We start from the raw sequence: 17,602 nt of genomic DNA on the forward strand, positions 1-17,602 counted from the left end.
CGAAAGTCAGGCTTTGCTCTTCCTTGACCCTCCGTTTCATCTCCCGTCTTAGGAAATCATCCCTTAACCCCAGGACTAACTGTTCCTTCAAAACACTCTCTTCATCTGGAACCCGACCAGGCTCTCTGCGCCTCACCTTGTAAAGTTTCTCTCGTAAGTCATAAGCATAGGCACGTATGGTCTCAGCAGGTGCTTGTTTTCGGTCATAAAAGTCTTTTAACCTCGTGCCAATGGGTACCTTGTCACCGTAGGTTTCCTGGAGCAATTTGAAGATGGACCCCACACTGTCATCCCCTTCTTCCAACATGAACTTCACAGTATCCTTAGCTTCCCCCTTCAGATGCTGCTTTATCAGCTCCACTTGATCGTCCCCTGGCACCTTCATGACACGAAATGCTGATTTCATAGAGGCTATCCACTCCTCTACGCTTCCTTCCCCAGGCTTGCTGGTACCAGTGAAATCGGTTAATTTATGTTCTCTTGGGATATAAATCGTTGCTGGCGGTACCCGAGTGGCTGCCTGCTGCTCCATTACTGCCCGAGCCAGTAACAAGGCTTCTCTCTGTTCCGTTCGGGCATGGTCCAATGCCCCTGCTTGCTCTGCTAATCTCCTCTGCATTTCGGCAAACTCCTTCTTTAGTTCCTCCAGTTCAGCCATTTTCTACTCGCCCACTGACTTGGGACAGAAAACTTCAAAAAATAAAAGAAAAGGATCAGGCTAAGTATGATCCTGTTCGTGACGCCAAAATAATGTAGCGGGGATTTTCGCTACAACGTAGGGGGTGAGATTATCTTCTGCGAGGTATCTTGGAAGACTAGGGAAGTGACAAGATCTAGGCCTTCCACCCCTAGTACATTTAATTCCTATACTTATATATTTAAGTATGTTTTTACCGGCCTTGTTTAATGTGCCACTGTCTTCTGCGGTGGCCACTGATGAGGTTTGAGGCTCAGGAATTTAATAACGTACACGGTAGCACCCTGAGTACAAAGTAACAGTAACCCCCTCTTCCCCTCCACCAGCCCACAAGACCGGGGAATGCCCCTACTCCAAGATATCCGGAACTTCACTTTATTTCCAGGATGGGTAGGCACGAAGGAAATACAGCCATAACCGGGAATAAAGGAACACAAATAAACTCTTCACATGCGAATTGACCAATGGAAATTGTACAGGAAAAAAAGTAAATATATATATATAAAGGAAAAAAAAAGAAATTAACATACGGGTTTACACTTGTTCAGAGTCCCACTGCTTACTGCTGTAATCTAGCCAACGATCAGACTCTTGGAAAAACGTTCCCGCAAACAATCCCGACGATACTCCGTTGCCAGCAGTGCGTAGCAAAATTTTACTCTTCAGGTCGCTGACGGTTTATATGTAAAACAACATACTTGAATAGGAGTCACAATCCAATGTTACACTTTTGCCTCCGGGCGGAACTGAGCTGGTGTTGGAGCGTCCGTATATGGCAGGGTAATCAGTTCCCTATTGAAAACCTGTCGGTATCAAGTCTTAGCTTCTATTAGGGGAAGAGGAATAGCTCAGCGGAAAATCAGCCAACCATCACAACGGGTGCCAATGCTCCCCGTGAACCGGATAATATTTGAGCATTAAAGACCGGGTTGTACAGAGGCGGCCACTCTTCCCGATTCAGAAAGCCTATTCGAGTGTTCATACAAAGGAAGGAAAATCTCAAAATAAAACTGCAGTACGTCCGAAAAGACTCACGTATGAAATGGGGAAAACCAGTTCCTGAGCAATGGCTCAACACTCAAAACAGGAAAATCTGCAGTCAAAACAGCATCAAAAAACTCTGCAATGCCGTTCGCGTCTCACCGTGGCGCTAACGCATCGGGGAAAACGGCCTATTGCAATTTAACTCAGAGGAGTTGTAACAAAAATTACTCGATCCGAAACCAACTTTGTTTCGCGAACAACAAAAATACTGTCGGTATTTTCCTTTCCGACGTCAATTGTGGTTGAAAAATGGAAAAAAACTCACGGTACCGCCGCTCTGTTCAAACGAAGACGAACACTCTCGCAACTCCATCTCGGTGTCCGCCATCAGCGACCCTCTTTTCCAAAAAAACTCACTGCTCACCAGCCCCGCGCCGCTTCTGCTCCACCCCCTCTACAGCCAGCCAAATACACAGGTTGGCTTGTCCTCTTATTCGCCTCTCTCGCCACTTCGATCAGCCACTCCCTCCTCCCTACCTCAGTTCCGGCCCCTGTTCTTTTACAAACTTCCAAAACAAGGGTCCTGGAATACCTCCACATACATGACAGAAGGAATATACTAAATCGTGTTTAACAAATAGTTAAGTGATCGTGTAATCAATTACCTTTTTGCAGAATGTTTTTGTGTTTCATTTTGACTTGGCTCAAAGTTCTTCTGGCTCCAGAAGGATTACACCTTATTAAATAAGAAACCATATATTCCTAGTCGATACACATTGTTATTTTAACCTAAAGAAATGAATGGCAGGAAAAGTAAATGCTTTCATAGTGATTTAACAGTAAAAAGGATGCGGAAGGGTTACGTGTTTAATTATTTTGCATTATAATAAAAGGGGAGGCGATGTCAAATTTGCAATTTAATACACACGCATTTACTCTGTCCGTTATTTTTTGCTAAGCCAACTCTTTCTTTAGCCGATGCAGCCGTATTGCTTTTTTTCATTATTATTGGCTTGAATTCCTCATATGCGTGCATTAAAACTTCCAACTCCGCCTCTGTGAAGTATGCCGCTCTCTTTTTTTCACTTTGATTTTCCATTCTGACTCGTGAAATCGGCGATCAATTGAAAACGTCTTTATGTATGCACGGTGCACGCGCATTAACTCTGGGTAAGCAATAGGAGGTTGATTGAACTTACTCTTCTCAGGTGTTTTGGAACCGACATACTCATGGTATGCGGGTTTGGGGTATATCAACCCAGAGGTTAAGATTTACCAAATGGTAAGTTAACCAAGCTTTCTGGAATACCCCCCTGGTGGGAGGCTGAGTATATGTTTACTGACATTGCCGGTAAACCTGTGTGTCTTGTTTGTGGAGCTAATGTGACTGAGAGAGAATCTCCACAACACAGAACCCCAAACAAAAACGAACTTGTTGCCAAGAAAAGATGCCAAGCATCCAGCTCTGACAGAATGGCATAAGAGCAAAGAAAATAGAATGTTTTGATTTGTTATTTTAACTTTCACTAAAAAGCACAATTTTTATTTCTATTTTCAGGTTTTTTTTGCAGCATATTCATATTTTGAATTTGTATAATTTTTAGTTTAAGTTTATTTATTTTGCAGTAATATTGTATCCTGTCTGTTTGGGATTCATATTTATGTGCAAACATTAATTTTAGTATGTTCAATAAATGGTTATCCTGTTCGGCCTGTGACCTAAAGTGTGCTTTGAGATTTGGCCCCATGTGCGATTGAGTTTGACACCCCTGCCTTAAACGGACAGATACTGTACATGGCTTACAGGCTTGAAGGCAGTTAGATCAACAATATCCAATCATGCGCACATAAAATAAGCGCCAACTAAAGATGCTGCTTCTGATTGGACCAGCTTCAAATTTGTCCCTCCCTGACAAGCAATTCTCATTTTCATTCGTTGAACATAGTCTTAATAATAATACATTTTTAGGTGGTTTCCTTAGAAACAAAATCATTGCAGGTTAAACATAAACTTTCTGACAGACAGATGGCGCAAAGCTGAGCAGCATCTCTTCAGATGTTATTTCTTCACATTTTGTTTTATTCACATATTTAATTTAATATAAACTGGTGGTGTAGATATGGATGTGTGTTGGATAAATGTTATGTACATGTGGAATGTTTATTAATAATAATGGTTAACGTTTATGAAGAGAAAAATATTTTTCTCTAGAGTCAGAATTACCAAAATCCCCAGGTAAGTTTGATTTCAGTTCCTTTAAATGACACACACATAAAAATGTGTCACCTAATAAACACAGGAGCTGTGGACAGCTGGAGAAAAGGAGAAACACTGAAGCACAATGGTCATTTTGGAAGCTTTTCATCAGAGTAAATTACCTTTGCCTTTAATGTCTCTGTGTGCAGTATCATTATGGTTAATTGCACTTAATTGTGACTACTCAGTTACAAAGAGAATGGGTCACTCTATAATGGATGGTAATATGTTTTAGTTCTGCTTCCACAGGTTTAATCTTCTCCTGTCACAGATGTCCTGCAGTGAAGGGAGACCTAACCATGTGATTTCCTGGGTAACCTGATCATCCGCTGTAGTGCCTGTCTGTCCTGTCCAGTGCAGCTGCCAAAGCACACAGCTATGCAGCAGGTTAATATGCTCTCCACAGTGCACCTGTAGAAGCTGCCTAGGATTGTCAGCAACATGCCAAATTTCTTCAGCCTCCACAGACAGTGTAGGCTTTGGTGAGTCTCCTTAAACAGCCGCTCCATGGTCTTTGACCAGTTTAGATTCTAAAACCAGTTGAAACAAGCAAAGCACACAGGCACAGAAACACAAAGTAATATGACTGAACAAAGCCAAGGCGGAGAGGGAGGGAGCAAGATGCATAGGCAGCCTCACACTGCGTTGCTTGATATGATGAAGGGCAGCCCTGCCCCCTGCTGGTGGGATGGCAACAGCTGTTCAGTGAAGATCTGCTTTAATTAAGTTTTGCATTATTTTCATTCCAGTGCTAGAAAAGCTAGGAAGCATTGATGGGTGATATGTAGATTAATCAATTATTGTAAGTTAATTCAAAGAAAGAAGGCTGAATTTTACACCACTGCATACAGTTAATTAAGAAGTTTAACCTTTTGCATGGCTGGATATGCCAGCTTTACAAATACCATATTGAAATTCACTGAGATGATTTCGGTCCAACTCGCAATATGCAAGGCTCATTTCAGCAGCATAGACACATACATTTTTGAAAAATTTACATCCAGCGCCTCGCTAGAGTCGACAGTCAGATTAAACTACTCTCCAAGGACCACGTTGAAAAGAAGGTTCGATTTCACTCCTTTATTGAGACCAGTTGAAGGGTAAGACTGAGAAATAAGCATACAGTACAATGTCTATAAAATGATAGACAGCAACAATCAAGGCACCATTTAAGTAGAAGTTAAACTTAATTGTTAACCACGATGCTATTTGGTATCTTTACAAAAAAGCATTCGTACTAAATAAACAATATTACAGATACTCAGAAAATGCTCGTTATTAATAAAAATACACTCTGCCGCTGAAATTATATTATGTGGCGTCGGGGGTACTGAGGCATCGCAAGAGCAAAGAGAAACACGCTCTTTATTAGCAGTCCGGAAAAAAAGCACATTAGGCACCCAAAGGGCATCGAACCAATTACGAACAGGAAACACAAAGTTGTCAGACGCTGAACTGTAAGACGCATACACGGTGACAGATTTATGTAAGCTTAGCGTACACACAAGACACAGGTAAACACACGCACAACAATAAGGAAATGTAACCATTAGCATTAACAATGACAACACAACAAGGTCTATTTACAACTTGCACGCGGGGCCTGCTGGGACATGCGCCCCGCGCCGGCGCTACAATACAAATAATCCTTTCAAAGACCAACAAGCTGTAAAAGACGGACAACTCGAGCCCCTACGTCGTTACTACAACAATATGGGCTCCTACCCATGACATCATTAAACAAGGACCGATTCGCAGACGGGTTGTTTTGAATTAGGCGTCAAAAGAGCAAAGGAATAAACTTTCACAGCTAACACACTGAATTAATTAGAATGAAAAACACTGATAGCAGAACAATTACTATTAGTAGGAGTATAGGGATGCTACTGTCAATCTAAAGAAATACGGCACACCGGAACACAGCGTGGGACTGGGGGATTCTGATTGGATGCATAGTTAAATTATACCGATCTCTCTTTTTATGCAAAATAGTAAATAGATGAAAATAAGCTGGAGGTAACGCTGATACTAAAATTACTTTTACGGGTTAGTACAGCTTTTTGTGAATCTCTAAGCGACCTATGTTTATATGTAGTTAATAATTGCGTGGTCAAAGCAGTCCGTGGTAAAACAAACTTACATGTGACTGTATTTCTCTTTTTATTTGATAGAGCGGTGACGTTTTTGTTTTGCAAGTTTATCCTGTACTTACGTAATCCTATTTCTCATTGGTTATCGGGGGTTCTAGAACTACTGCGTCACGTTGTTCCTCGATCTGGCCGCAGAGGGATAGAACGTACAGTAGGTGGGTGAAAATACTCACAGTCAGATGCCATTCCATTACCCTGAACTTTATGCCAGCATCTACAGAGAGCCAGTGAAGAGAGACAAGGTACGGTGTATCATTGGAGCATTTGGGCTGACTGAATACCAGACTTCTTAATTTTGAACGGTTCGGATCGATGAAGATGGAAAAAGTATGTGAGCTGCACTGTGGAATATATCCATGACCGGACCGGGACATTGGACTCAAACAGAAGACATTAGGATCAGCATGTGAGGTTGGCATGCTGACCATAGAGGGATCGAATGCCGGTGTTCCGGGCAATTCGGTTTCCCTATGTTTCCCCTGTCTATCGGGAAATAATGTTTCCCCTAATATTAAATCAAAGAGGTATGTGAAATGTCTGAAAATCACTCAAGTACATTATTACATGTGAATACTGTATTGTTATTAGTACCGAGGCCCAGAGTTGCTGTATACCTGTTTTAACAGGGGGGAACCAAATATCCTGGATGTCAGGAAATAATGTTTCTCCTAATATTTAGGCAAATATGTATGTGGGATGTCTGAAAATCACTCAGGTACAGTATTACATGCGAATACAGTAGTTCGTCACGCATAATATAGTCTTATAAGAAATACTATACCGTTTTCATCAAGAAATATCTCTATCCAGCGAATTAAATACTTTCATTTATTATCAGTAAAAACAAAAAACATGTGATGTTTTAAAATATGTGGCTTGTTTACCTCAAGAGCTTCGTAAAAAGACATGAAAACAACAGCGAAACCGTGTACAAATCAGCGCGCGACAGGGGAAACATAGGGAAACTGAATTGCCCGGAACACCGGTAGGTGCCGTTTCATTAAAATCATGTTGCAAGCACCTATACGGAGCCAATGAAGACAGACAAAGTTGGAGCATTGGGGTATTTCAGCTGATTGTGTACCAGATGTTCTGCTTAGTTTTAGAAAATTTCAGGTGGAGATGGTGAATGTCTGGTGCTCCACTGCCGCGTCTTAGTAATTGGCGATTTTACTTTGCAGCTGCACTATCACGGGGTCCTAACCGACCCCAACATTGTGTGCATGGACTTGCTGTCCCTATATTTCGGTGGGTTCCTCCCATAGTTTTCTTAATCAAAAAGGAAAGACCTAATAAGAAGAATGATGATATAAAATTAATTAAAATAAGGTAAGAGAATAAAATAAGATGATAAAAAATAAAAGCAATAATATAAATATCTGTTTTTACCTGGGGCAGTGCAACTCAGAGGATGTAAAATTTGGCAACCCCCAAACAGTGTGGTGACCGTATAAAATGCTTGTTTCGTGATTGCTGTTAAGAGTCCTTGTTTGGGCTGACAATAGTGTTTGGGCTGGTATTATGCTAAAAGTCTAGGATTCACCTGGCATTGGGGATGTGGTTAGGGTTACTATTATAGGTGGTATATAGTAGAGTGACTATATATCGGGCACAATGTTTCATGGTCAGCACCTGTTTGTTCCAGTCTTTCGCATCTTCTCCCTGTTTGGCCAGCAGGTGTCGCTGGCCATCCTGTCCTCCCCATAGTCAAAGTCCTACGTGTTTGCCCTGCTACCCGACTGCTGTGTGGCCACTTACTCCTCTGTCGTGTATTCAAATCCCGCTCCCTCTTTTTTTGTGGATTTTGCTTCCCTAGTGTTTCATTTACATTTCTAGTTCCTATGTTTCGTGACTTGTATTCTGTTTTGGTTTTTTGCTTTGCCTTGGTTCTGTTTTACCTGTGCGGTGTGACAAAATTACTGTTTTGATAAATGTGCTTAGATGTGTTAAGTATATGCTCTTCTCATTTAATCCTGTTCATTTTGTGAGGCCGTGGGCTGATCCGCGTGTCGCAAGTTGGGAGGCCGCGGGCTGAGCCGCGTGTCGCAAGCTGAGCCGCGTGTCGCAAGCTGAGCCGCGTGTCGCGAGCTGGGAGACAGACTGGCTGAACCGCGTGTTGTGAGTTGAGCCCTGTCAGAGAAGTAATGCATGCCGCTTTCGTCAAAATGACAGGTCGGGTTAAAGGTTACAAAGATCAAAGGGTTAGGAGTCACAGATGTCTTTAAAGTCTTTGAAGGCTGATGTATTATTCTTCTTTTGAGCTGAAAGTTCTTCTATAAGGATGTGTTTTGAAATTAGGTTGATCCAATGATTTTTGTGACAAGAATTCCTAGATTTCCAGTTTTGAAAGACTAATTTCTTAGCTATATTTAGAGAGACAAGTACTGGGTGTTTCATTTTCTGTGGAATATGGATAGAAGTGGTGTCTCCTAGAAGGCAAAGTGAGGGGGAATCCTACAGTCCAAGATGGTGGAGAGCGTCTCTATGACTGAAGTCCATAGATGGTTGACTGGCTGACAAGTCCAAGTAGCATGCAAATATGAGTCAGTGCTCACCGAGGTCCAGTGTGGACAGATGTCTGTGTTGGCTAATCCCATTTTAAATAGTTTGCCTTGAGTGAAGTGAGTCCTATGTATGGTTTTATATTGTATAAGTTGTAGGTTAGTGTGAGCGCCAGGTCATTTTCCCATTTTGCTATTGAAAGTGTTCTGGACAAGGTTGAGAAGGCAATCATTTTGTAGAGTATAAAAATATTTTTTTTTGGATGAACTGCAATTCTTAATAACTGTTCAATAGTGTTTGTGGGTTGGAGTGTGTTGTTTTTATTAGTTTTGCTTTTAAATATTGCTTTCAGTTGTTGGTAATGAAGGAACTGGTCTTTTCCAACCCCATATTTCTGGACAATTGTATGAAAAAGTAGGAATTGATTATTTTCAAATAGGTGATGGAGGTGGGTGATACCTTTAGATTCCCATTTGGAAAAGTGAATTGGGGTCTTATGTAGTAGGAAGTCAGGGTTGTGCCATATGGGGGTGCGTTTACAAGGTGTCAGGGTGGATTTAGTTATTTTATTGGTTTTCCACCAGGCTGTCAGAGTGGTACGAATAGTGATGTATTTGAATGAGTCCAGTTTTATTGCCGTTTGTGATAAAAATAGAAAATCTGCAATTGAGAGGAGGGTTGTTAAATTTTGTTCTAATGCTAACCACGGGTGGAAATTTTGCTTCTGTGTCCATTTGAGAAGATATTGTAATTGATTTGCAAGAAAGTAATGATGGAAATTTGGAGCTTCTAGTCCGCCTTGATGTTTGGAATTCTGTAGAGTGGCAAGTGCGATTCTTGGTGGTTTATTTTTCCAATAAAAGTGAGTTGTAAGTGAGTCTAGTGTTTTGAACCAATGGTCTGTGGGGGTGGTCGGGGTCATCGAGAAGAGGTAGGTAATTTGTGGGACAGTTTTCATTTTGACTGCTGCTATTCTGCCTATTAGGGTGAGTGGGAGTTTGTTCCAGCGTTTATAGTCATCTTCAGTCTTTCGTAGTAATGGAGTGTAGTTGAGGTTTAAAAGTTCTGACAGTCTGGGAGAGATTGTGAATGTTTTCAGAGTTCAAGTGGTTACCCTTTGTTAGACATAGTGAACATCTAGCAATAATGACACAATGTTTTTGAGACAGATCATTTAATTAGAACGATTACAAACAAATAAAAAATATTCAAGCATATTTTTGACCAGAGTCAATCGTAAACAGTTACATTCAGTGCACAACGTCTGTCAGGACCTGCTTGTTCCCTCTCCATAACCCAGAACGCGTGAGTGGCTGCATCTACATCATTATCGTATTCATTGGCCATAACACCGCATATCAATTCATCCAGTTTGTTGCTTATGTCACTCTCCATCACCTATCAAACACTAGGCTGACTGTGCTTAGGCAACCACACACACACACACACACACACATACAACATGCAAACCAGAAAAATATGCATATGCTTCTGGGGGATTTCAAAAGTTTTGTTTATTTATTTATTTATTTGAACGGAGCAGCATTAAGAGCAAATATACACGATCCTGGCTAAAGTGTCTCGGGGATAGTTAGCCACATCTTAAAAACGTAAGAGTCCCAACGTTCGCAGCGTTACATCAGCTAGCAGTTAGCGCGCCACACACCGGACTCCCTCGCGCTCAGTGCCATTGTGTCCGACATATTACCGCCTCCATTTCCCTTACTTACCGATAGGTGGTAAAGTACGAAAATGAAACTTCATTCACTTGTCGCTCAGGACTCTCACTGCAAAATGGATGACGACTGATTCTGTTGAATTAGGTCTAAGTTTCATTAAGTGTGAAACACGGTGCAGCTCAGTTACCGCTGTTAACTTAACTTGTCGTCCTCAGTAAGCATCTCAAACCAGGCGCCCGGGTGCTATAAGCATAGGCCTCGGGGTCACCTTGTAGGAATTCCAACATTTACCGAAAAGCTGTCTTTATTAAAAAATGACTAAGGCTTTATTCTTTAAAGTTTTCTTTTTTTTTTACTTTTTATTTATTTCACACATAGAAAATCCAACATGACAATAAACATTGAGTTGCCCCCACCCATTGGTCCTCCCCAGACATCAGATTCACCTACTTTCCTAATGTTATATCTTCCCTTGGTAGGTTGTAACCATATTAATAGATCACATTATTTAACTCAACGGTCCAAAGTAGCATTAGTACCCTTATTTATCCAAATCAGGTTCTTATAATTATAGAGAGAGCTTATAAACAACCAACCGCTCATATTACAGTACCATGGGCACAACAACAAAAACAAAACAAAACAAACTGAAAGAGGTGTTTAGGGCTCATTAATCAATTGTTTTATTGAATTCCATCTATACTCAAATTTTTCCAGTTTCAGTTGCAGTCTTGCTGTAGTTTTTTCCATAATATAGAGCTTTTTAACTCTGTCTCTCCATTGCATGATTTTGGGCGGTTGTGGCTTTAGCAAAGAGGCTGTGATTGCTTTTCTTGCTATCAAGAGCAAAACTCTGAGCAAATATTTATTGTCCTTATTTATGTGATCATCAGGCAATATCCCCAATATATACAGGTTTAGATCCAGGTGTAGCTCGATACCCAGTACTCTCTTTATATCTTTAGATATTTTTATATCTTTCCTCCAACATAAATTAGATGACTTATTATATTTTGAGGTGATTGATGGAGTATTAAAGTAACGCATTTTCACCTTCCAATCAAACTCTCTCCAAGTTGGGCTTTGGTTAATTTATGTCCTGACCTGAAATTTTCTTCCCAGTCACTATCAGTTATGGTAACATTTGCTTCCAGCTCCCATTTTTCTTTAGCCTCCATATTATTAGTACTTGTTTCATATTGTAGTGCCTTAAATATTTTTGAAATTATTCTCTTTTTTGTTTCGCCCTTTGTAAATGATATAAACAATTCTTCAACTTTGGTCGGTTCCTTGAATATTTTTTCCTTCTCATTATCGTTCTGGAGATAGTGCCTTAATTGCAGGTATTTATAAAAATCATTAGTTGGCAAGTTAAATTCCTGTTTAAGTTGTTCAAATGATTTCAGAGTGGAGCCCTTAAACATTTGTGCTAGAAATATTAACCCTTTATTTGCCCATCTCTCAAAGCCTATGTCTATAGTACAAGGAATAAAGTCTAGATTTTTAGCAATTTTCAAAGCTTTGTTCCCGGAACTTGATTTGTTTAGTTTATTTTGTATTGTTGACCATGTCTTCATTGTCTCTTTAATCAAATCATTTTGAAGCTTAAGCTTTCTTTGTACTGTTTTTGTCAAGAAGGGCAGTGTTTGTAAGGGTACATTTGGGCAGGACCTTTGCTCCATTTCCGCCCAGATCGTATCCTTCTCTTCAGTAATCCACACTATAAGAGCTCTAAGTTGAGCTGCCCAATAATAGTTCCTTAGATCTGGCAAGTTTAATCCACCTTTATTTTTGGGGGAGATGAGTGTTTTATATTTAATTCTTGCTTTTTTGTTTTGCCATAAAAACTTTGATATACTTTTATCTAGCATTTTAAATGTGGAGCTGGGAACCTTAAACGGAAGTGACTGGAATAGGAACAGCAGTCTTGGCAATACATTCATTCTAATTGTTTCTATCCTCCTAATGAGAGTCAAGGGTAGAATCTCCCATCTTTTTAGATCCCTCTTAATTTCATCTATCAACTTTTCATAGTTTGCACCAAATAGCTGTACATGGGATATTTGGAGTAATGGTAACACCCAAGTATCTAAACTCTTTGTCTGTCCATTTAAAGTCTGCTTTTTCTTTCAGCTCCTCTGGGCACTTCCCTGAAATCATCATGGCCACTGATTTACTTTCGTTAGTCAGATAGCCTGAGATTCCTCCATATTCTTTAGGACTATCCATCAGAGCTGATACTGATTGGGATGGTTTACTCATGATTACTAACAGATCGTCTGCAAACAATGATATTTTATGTTCTATTCCTCCACCATCCCTTATTCCCTGAATTAGATTATTTTTTCTTATCGATTCGGCCAATGGTTCAATACTTATAATGAACAACAGGGGGCTCAAACACTCTCCTTGCCTAACTCCTCTTCTAAGCAAGAAGAAATCTAAACAACACCCGTTAACGCTTATCTGTGATTTACAGTAGGATCCTTGTAAATAGTTTTTACCCACTTTATAAAATTTTGTGGAAATCCAAAGGCTGACAATGCCTAATATAGAAATCTCCATTTTACTCTGTCAAAAGCCTTCTGGGCATCCAAACTAAGCATCATAGAGGGCTCAAGTTTGTGTTTTGTACTTGTAATTATATTTAATATTCTCCTGATGTTATTGGCTCCCTGCCATCCAGGGATTAACCCAGTTTGATCTGTTTTAATTACTTTAGCAAGGTATTTCTGCATTCTTTTTGCCAGTATGCTTGTAATGATTTTCAGATCATTGCCAAGTTAACTCACAGGCCTATATGCTTCACAAAAAAATGGATCTTTTCCCTCTTTATGCAAAACTGATATTATGGCTTCAGACCATGATTTAGGTGGGTCTCCAGTGCGTAGTTAAATACCTTATGTAACACTGGTGTTATTTCCTCCCTGAAACCTTTATAAAACTCTCCTGGAAACCCATCTGTTCCAGGTGATTTATTATTTTTAAGAGTTTTTATTGTATCCTGTATGTCCTGCAAAGAGATTGGTTTAATCAATTCAGATGCCTCTTCTTCTAGCAATGTTGGTAACTTTAGGTTAAGAAAATTTTGTGTTTCCCTATCATTAAATTTATTTTCAGTCGTCATATAAGTGTCAGGGTCAGCCCCCCGCTGTGGTCCTTCCGTGCCCCTTCCCCGTTTGACCAGTAGGTGGTGCTGGTCATCCCATCCATACGTCAGTCCTTGTTTCTCCCCTGTCTCTTGTCTGATCTCGTGGCTCAATGTATTAAGCATGTGCTGTCTGTTTGCCCCTCTGTCCTGAGTTCACTCTTGTTGTGAGTTCGAATCCCGCCGCCTCTGTTTTTGTATTTAGCTCCCTGGTGTTTTCCTTTATGCTTAATTATTCCTGGTGTTTGCTTTGTAATTGGTTTTGGTTTTGTTTCTTGTTCCCCTGCCTTATGTTATTACCTATGTACCTTCCGTGTGTTGTTATATGCTTCCTTGGTTAGTGTTTAGTTTCCCTGATGGTTAGTGTCTGAGTTAATTGGTTTCACCTGTGTCTTGTTTCCCTAGTCCTTGTTAATCAGTCTCACCTGCCCTGTGTTAGTCATTACCCCCGTAGTATTTTAGTTCCTGCCTTTGTTCTGTTCCCCGCTGGTTCATCGCGTCGCGTCTCATGTCTAAGCTCGTGTCTCTGAGGTCTACGCTCATCTATGGTTTGTCTACGTCATCTATGCCCTTGTCTAGTCTTGTCTTGTCTCTGGTTTTACCTTAGTGTCGTGCTAGTTAGTTTTCCTTGTGTGTTATTTAGTTTAGTTAATTCCTCCCTGTTTTAGTTTTGACCCCTCGTGGTCCTTTTGGTTTCATTGTTATAGTGTTTTCTGTTTTGATTAAAACCCTGTTTTGTTTGCTGGAGCCGCAAGTGGGTCGTCCGCCCTTTCTTTGTGCATCATGCCTCGTTCCCGTTCCCGAGCCGCCCAGATCCCTGACAATAAGTTTTTTATAATAAGATGCAAATGCTTCTGCTATTTCTTTAGGTTGTGTCAGTATTTGTTTTGATGTGGGATGTGTTATTTTTGAGACTATTCTATTAGTTTGAGCTTTTCTAAGTTGGAATGCCAGAAGGTGACTGGCCCTGTCATCCATTTGATAGTATCTCTGCTTTGTGAATCGTAATGGCTTTAACTGTTAAGAGATCATTCAGTTGATCTCTAGCAATTTTTACCTCACCAAATATTGAACTATCTGCTGTTCTTTTATGTTCCCACTCTAATTCCTCAATCTTCTTCTCTAGTTCCTTTTGCTTTTTTAGTCTAGCTCTTTTCAGCCTAGATGATATTTCTATAATTTTCCCGTGAATCACTACTTTCCCTGCTTCCCACAATATTGATGGTGATACTTCTCCATTATCATTTATTTGGAAGTATTCTTTTAAATTGTTTTATTTCTTTTACCACACTTTCACTAGCCAGAATCGACACATTCATTCTCCAGTATCGAAAGAAAGGATGCTTGTGTAATAGGTGCATGATCACTAATCGTTATATTCTCTATACCGCAGTCCAGTACTCTGTGCATATGTTGTTGCGCTGCATAGAAATGATCAATCCTCGAATAACTACCATGGGGGTTTGAATAGAATGTATAATCCCTCATCTTTGGATTTTTATCCCTCCGAGCATCTGTGAGGCCAAGCCCTTTAGTAATAATATTCAATACTCTAGATTTTCCTGTGCTTGGTCTTAAGTCTGTTGGAGATCTGTCTAATCTACCATTTTGTATTGTATTGAAATCTCCCCCCATCAAAATTATCCCCTTTGCCTCAGTAGTTATTACTTTAGCTATTCGTTTAAGAAATGTCTTACAAAAACTGTAACATAACATCTCCATTACATTCAGAACTATTATACAGCAACTAGAACATGAAGAAAAACATGTCTTCCAAACATTCCACCATCAGAGAGTTGTGGCCTTTTCTCTCTCAAGCAAAAGCACTAAGTGCTGCAACAACTTCTAAATAGTTGTCTAAGGTTGTCTAACCCCTTACTTTTAAATATTCACTCTCAAAAAAAAAACAATATTTCACTTTGCTAATCAAGTAGTGTGAAACTAGCCTCTCTTCTATTCAACTGTATTAAAACAGGCAGACATGTACATACCCATACGTTCATATTACTCTGTAACCCTGTCGTCTTTGGTATTTTTACTATAACTACCGTTGATGAGTTTATTCAATGCGGGCACTCAGGTCTACCTCGATCTGTGGCACCAGGTTGTCTCCGCCTCCCTCTGCGTCCTGCCACTGTGTTCCTCTGTGTCATTGCTCGGCGCAGCTTCTCCCCCTCGTCCTCCTTAATATCAATATTAATTCCCATGTCCTTTAACTTAGTCGCTGCTTCCGTTAGTGTAGCAAATGTCTTTGTCCCGGAGTCCAGGAACACCTTAAGTCAGGCTGGGTAGGGTGACTGTGCTTTCACGTTTTTCTCCTTTAATTTTTTGATGACGTCCCTCACTTCTTTTCTCTTCTTTTGAACCTCCGTTGTGTAGTCTTCATTAAAGTAGACAGTCTTTCCCTCGTATGTGATTTTTTTGTTTCAATGCCTCCCTTATAACGTGTTCTTTCCCTTTGTAGTCCAAAAAACGATATGATAGCTCTCGGAGGCGCCGCGCTGTACCTGCAGGGCTTAGCTCCCAGGGAGCGGTGTGCTCTCTCGATACGCATGTCCAAGTTGTCTGTGATTTGGATCTTTAATTTAATGAGCTCCGTTATGAAGCCTATGGCGTTGCTCTTTTCCGCTCCTTCTGGGATGCCATGTATTCGTATGTTATTGCGTCTCATTCTCCATTACAAATCTTCGCACTTCGCAGATAACTTGGCAGCTTCTTGGAGTAAGAAAGTCATGGTGCGTTCCGTCCGCGTCATTCTGTCCTCCGTATTTCCCAGTCTATCTGCTAAATGCAGTTTACTAGCTCCTACTGTTATAACTTAAATGCTAATAACCAGGTGCACTCGTAGTTAGTTTTTTTATGCTTCAGCCAAAAACAATTGCATAAAACTCAGCATATAATGAATTGAAATAATGGTTACAGATTCGTTGATACGCAAAATGTTGGCGGGTCGTTCTCTGGACCTGACCCTACACTGGGTACATGGGGACCATAGCTGACATGAGGATCTATAATGCATAGGTGTCGAGTCTCACAGCTAAAACCCCCAGTCCCCGTGTGGCTCAGGGTTCAAAAGCTGGTAAAGATTGGTAGAGTCCACGAGAGGTACCCCTTTAAATACGCTTTATTCCCACCACCCCGCAAAATTAGTACATTTTAAAAACACGATCGTACTGAATACATATAACAAAAGATATGTATAACTTTTGTTTTGAATAATAAAACACCCGGTCATGTTACATTTTAAAACTCATTTGATAAATGTAGACAGACATTTTTGTAAAAGTTAGAAAAATAAAACACACGTATACATGATACATTTTAAAACACTTGTGCAACTTTGGAAAAAAAACAAAAAACTTCATGTTACATTAACAAAATCTCCTTTGATAAAAAGCTTGCAAGATTTTTACAGCTTTGGTTTTGTAAAATAAAAGCCACGTTCATATTAGATTTCAAAACTGATTCGCAAAATGAATACATAAAACGTTTTAAAAAGTAAAAGCTAGGAGGCCGCGATCTGAGCCGCGTCCCGTGAGCTGTGATGCCACGAGCTGAGCCGCGTCCCGTGAGCTAGGAGGCAGCGAGCTGAGCCACGTCCCACGAGTTAGGAAGCCGTGAGCTCAGCCGTGTCCCGCGAGCCAAGAGGCCGCAAACTGTACCGCATCGAGCCACTTTGCTGAACTTGTAGTCTGAAGCGTCCAACACCTTGTCATCCTATCATCTCTTCTGGAGCCAGATTCAGTCAGAATCAGAGACTCAGAGCAAGTCAGACTAAGTGAATAACGAATCTTCCCTCGAAATAATAAACTCCTCAGGCTCCTTTTTGGTACAGTGAGATTTGGCCAGCGCTGTGCATGGAACCCAACCACAACCAAAATAATAAAAACCATGGAAGGTAAAGTTTTCCCTCACCAGTGCACTAGATGATGGCGTGAGCTGGGAGGCCATGAGGAGAGCCACGTGGCACGAGCTAGGAGGCCGCGAGCTGAGCCGCGTGGCGAGAACTTGGAGGCCATGGACTAAGCCGCGTGTCGTGAGCTAGCAAGCCGTGAGCTGAAAGGCCACGAGCTGAGCCGCGTCCCAAGAGCTGTGATGCCATGAGCTGAGCCGTGTCCCGTGAGCTAGGAGGCAGCGAGCTGAGCCACGTCCCACGAGCTAGGAAGCCATGAGCTGAGCCGTGTC

General features: G+C 40.8%; 1 protein-coding gene across 5 annotated transcripts in view; it reads right to left on the reverse strand.

Moving 5' to 3' along the window:
- The window catches only part of LOC140588675 (polymeric immunoglobulin receptor-like), a 233,436-nt gene that overhangs the window by 174,032 nt on the left and 41,802 nt on the right, over positions 1 to 17,602 (reverse strand). The gene's annotated exons all lie outside the window — the stretch shown is intronic.

Source organism: Paramormyrops kingsleyae, chromosome 4, assembly GCF_048594095.1.
Source record: "Paramormyrops kingsleyae isolate MSU_618 chromosome 4, PKINGS_0.4, whole genome shotgun sequence".
NCBI lineage: Eukaryota > Metazoa > Chordata > Actinopteri > Osteoglossiformes > Mormyridae > Paramormyrops > Paramormyrops kingsleyae.